Genomic DNA, 4,611 nt, shown 5'->3' on the forward strand with positions numbered 1-4,611 from the left:
ACAGCACACACAGCACACACAGCACACACACAGCACACACACAGCACACACACAGCACAGCACACACACACAGCACACACACAGCACACACACAGCACACAGCACACACAGCACACACACAGCACACAGCACACAGCACACACAGCACACACACAGCACACACAGCACACACAGCACACACACAGCACACAGAGTGCCCGGAGGTGTCTTTCCGTGGAGACTTCTGGTCAGCGTGGAAGCGGTGCTGTGACAGTCTCCCACCCCTCATCAATCTCAGCAGCATGAGAGCAAGGCCGCCTGGACCTCAGAGCCACGCCGCTCTCTCACAGGCCGAGCCACCCAGGGCCGAGACCTCTGGAGACGAGACGCCGCCTTTCCTCCTGTCCCGCCGCTGGTGCTTTGTCACGGCAGCAGGAAGCTGCCTCACACACATCTCAGGCTGGAGGAGTCTGGGGCCTGAATGATGCTCTGAGCGCTCTCCCCGTTCCCGGAGCTGCCATCCCCACTGGACTGCACATACTGCAGAGCAGGTGGCGACACTGAGTCCCCCAGGCCCTGGGCGCGTTGCTTCCGGGGCTCAGCTGCGCCCGTTCATTCAGCATCTTGAGCGTGGAGGCACCCTCCCGGCAGAAGGCACAGGCAGTGTGTGCCTGGCACCTTGGACAGTGCTGCAGTGTGGCCGGGTCAACCTCCCATGCATACCCACGACGATTATTTTACCAATTAGACGGAAGTGGGCAGCACCACGGCTGAGAGACGGCTCGGGCTTGCGAGCGCTTGTTGCTCCTGCAGAGAACCCAGGTTTCATTCCCAGCTCACACATGGCAGCTCACAGCCTTCTCCAGTTCCAGGGGATCTGACGTCCTCTTCCAGCCTCCGTGGGCACCAGCACATGCACGGAACACAGGCACACACATGAGAAAACACTCGCATACATAAGTCTAAACAAACCGAAACACGGTGGATGGAGAGGGGCCGAGGAGTTGAGATGCTTGCCGCTCTCCCAGAGGACCTAGCCCAGTACCCAGCACCCACATGTGGCTCAGTCTGTGACGCCAAAGTCCTCTGCACACACCCGGTGCCCGCACACACGTGCCAGCAAAACACTCAGGTACGTAAAATGAGGACAAACGTTAAAGGAGCCAGCAGCATGGACTAAGAAGTGGAGGGAGTCCTGAGCTGCCCCGAGCTGCCCCGAGCTGCCCCGAGCTGCTCCCAACTGCTCCGAGCTGCGACTTTCTCCCCTCAGCACTTGCCACACTTCGGGTGTCACTGTCGACATATCTTTTCCTTTCCTTCTAATCCAGAATTCCCCTTTCCACCTAAAGGGAGGAAGGTGCCGGCAGCTTCAGCTTGTGGAATTGCCAGAGTTGATGTCCGTTACTGCACAGAAGAGGACGTCTCCTGCTCGCAAGCCCCAGGGCACAGGACGCACATCCACCAAGATGGCTGTTGGGCTACTGCCCTGTTGACAGCGCATGCCACGTGGGTGCCAGGGGCCCACAGAGGAAGATTTGGGCCCTGACAGACTGAGCGGGGTGACGCAGGGTTCATCACCCCGTTCAGACAGTGCATGCTGTAAAATGTACAACCTGCTCATTCCTGCAGTTTTCTATTTCACATTCTTACGCCTCTCTTGAGTCTGAGTAGCTGAAACTGCAGAAAATGAAACCAGGATGAAGACAGAGCTAGTGTGTAGAGAGAGGAGGAGGGAGGAAAGGAGGGGAGGTGGGGAGGGGGAGAGAAAGAGAGCACCCAACAGAAGGGGGTGCCCCAGCCTTATTTGGCACACCCCACCGTCTCCCTTTGAGCCCCACAGGCTCTCGTCAGATGCTGAGGAACAACTGAGTTTTGCAGTTGCTGTTCTCTTTAGCACGGTACTAAGGGGTCAGCGCTTCCTGGCGGGGGCCGGGTGGCTGGTTGGAAAGACTGTCAGGTGTTGTTTGGTGCAGAAACAAGGTGAGGTGCTCCAGAGCCCGGCAAGATGGCACTCCTGTGGGTCCTGCAAACCTTGGGGCCCTGTGGTCCAGGGAGCCCTGGGCGCATTCCTCTTCCCTAGCAGTCCGTGAGGACCCAGGGCAGCAGCTCCAGCCCAAGGCGGGCACGAGGCTTCCTGTTCCTATAACCCAGGCTGTTCAGTTGAAACTCTGAGGCCCAAGACAACTTTGTAAGTTAACTGCTTGCTTGTTTGCTGTTTCGCATGCATGTGAGTCTTGCCCACACGTTTGTCTGTGCTCTGTGTGCATGCACTGAGTGCAGAGGGTGGGAAAGGCATCTTGTCTCCGAGGACTGAGGTACAGACAGTTATGAGCTGCCATCGGGGATCAAGCTGGATCCTGCGGAAGAGCAGTCAGTGCTCTTAACAGCTGAGCCTCGTTTCTAGCCCCGACGCTCTTCATGAGTCAACCAGGGACCACCAATGCATGGTTGTCAACTCCTTTTCTGACCCTGAGTGTTCAAGGGACATTCTAAAACTAAATTAATAAAATGTTCTGTGGAACCAAACCCAAGGTGAAGTTGGATGGTGGAGGCCAGGTCTCATGCCCAGGGCTGATGAAAGAAAGAGGGGAGCAAGGAAGAGGGGGGGAAGGAAGGAAGGATAAAGAGAGGAAGGAAGGAAGGGAGAGAGGGAGGAAGGGAGGGAAGGAAGGAAGGAAGGAAGGAAAGAAGGAAGAAAGGAAGGAAGGAAGGAAAGGAGGGAGGGAAGGAGGGAGGGAGGGGAAGAGGGGGAACAAAATGGAAGGAAGGAGGGAAAGGGGGATTAAGAGGAAGGACAGATAGAGGAAGGGAGGGAGAAAAGGGATGTTTATTGACCCACTCCATGACCCTCCCCTCCTCCACCCCTGAAAGGTACCAGGACTCTGTCTATATCTGTCTTGCACACTGATTGAGTTTTTCAGTCTACAGAATATTTCCCACTTTTTCTCCAAGATGGTGCTGAAAGAGAAGAAGGAAGTTCCTGCCCCTCCCAAAGCCAAGGCCAAAGTGAAGGCCTTGAAAGTGAAGAAGGCAGTGTGAAAGGCATCTATAGCTACAAAAAGAAGAAGATCCTCATGTCACCCACCTTCCGGTGGCCCAAGACCCTGCGGCTCCCGAAGCAGCCCAAATACTCCCGAAAGAGTGCACCCAGGAGAAACAAGCTTGACCACTATGCCATCATCAAATTCCCCCTGACCACAGAGTCAGCCGTGAAGAAAACAGGACAACAACACACTTGTGTTCATTGTGGATGCCAAGGCTAACAAGCACCAGATCAAACAGGCCGTGAAGAAACTCTATGACAGTGATGTGGCCAAAGCCAATAGCCTGATAAGGCCTGATGGAGAGAAGGCAGATGTTCAGTTGGCTCCTGATTATGATGCTCTGGATGTTGCCAACGAGATTGGGATCATCTAAACTGAGTCCAGCTGGTTAACTCTAGATATATATACTTTTCCACCATAAAAAAAAAAATAATATTTCCCAATGACTCTGTCCTGCCCCCTTTCCAACATTACCCAGAGGCCACGGGCTGATGTCCTGATTCAGGGTAAAGAAACTAAGGCTGAGAGAGCTCAAGGGGCCTGCTGAAGGTTGTGGGCCCATTGGCATCAGAGCTGAGCCAAATGTCAGCCCGCTGGCCATCCGGTACCTGTTCCTCTCCAACTAAGTGTTAGGCTCAGTCAGTGGGAGATACAAACTGATTGTAGCCGCCAGAACACTCTTACGTTTTCTAGAACATTTCATATTCTTCCCCAGCTGTGGCTTTTGTCTACACACCTTTGATGTACAACCAAGGGGAAGTCACCCAGTGCCCACCTTACCTGTGCTCTCGGGAGCTCACGTGCCACGTGTGAGCCCCTCTGCGTGCACTGCCAGGCCTCGGTTTCCAGCCTCCACCTCCAGTACAAGGCATGACACAGAGCAGCTTGCCCTTTGCTCCAAGAGCTCTGTCTGACTTCAGAGACCAAAGAATGGCCCCGAACAGCCCCTCCCCACCAGATGACTGACTCTCAAAGTCACCTGTCAGTGTGCTCTGTAGCAAAGGAACAGGTACCGCCTGGAGACAAAGAAAGGGAACTCCACACCGCTGGGACACGTGATCAGCTGGGCAGCAGGAGTCATCCCCGGGGCCACTCGGTATCACCAGTATCACTGATCCCCCACACCCCCCGGACTGAACCTGGCTGCTTGGAGAGCTGAGCCCAGATCCAAACAGGAAATTCATGCAATCTCCACAAGTCCAAGCCTGTGTCATTCAGAAAACAAGGTGACAACCAAAGGCTACTGGAATGTGCTGGAAGAATCCGAGTCGACCTCAATAAGCTCCTGCGTGCCAGGAAGGTGTGATCAGAGTGTCAGTAAGAATAAAAGCTGAGCCAGGCATGGTGGCACATGCCTATGATCCCAGCACTCAGGAGGCAGAGACAGCTGGATCTCTGTGAGTTCCAGAAAAGCGTGGTCTTCAGAGAGAGTTCCAGGACAGCCAGGGCTACACAGAGAAACCCTGTCTCAAGAAAAGCAAGAAAGAAAAGGAGAGAAAGAGAGAGAAAGAGAGAGAGAGAGAGAGAGAGAGAGAGAGAGAGAAAGGAAAGGAAAGGAAAGGAAAGGAAAGGAAAGGAAAGGAAAGGA

General features: G+C 54.3%; 1 pseudogene; it reads left to right on the forward strand.

Annotated features, from left to right (window-relative positions):
* The first annotated feature begins 2,931 nt into the window (after positions 1-2,931).
* On the forward strand, positions 2,932-3,396 carry LOC129682418 (60S ribosomal protein L23a-like; annotated as a pseudogene).
* Positions 3,397-4,611: the final 1,215 nt, after the last annotated feature.

The sequence above is a fragment of the Psammomys obesus genome, unplaced genomic scaffold (assembly GCF_907164565.1).
Source record: "Psammomys obesus unplaced genomic scaffold, mPsaObe1.curated_primary_1811, whole genome shotgun sequence".
Lineage (NCBI taxonomy): Eukaryota > Metazoa > Chordata > Mammalia > Rodentia > Muridae > Psammomys > Psammomys obesus.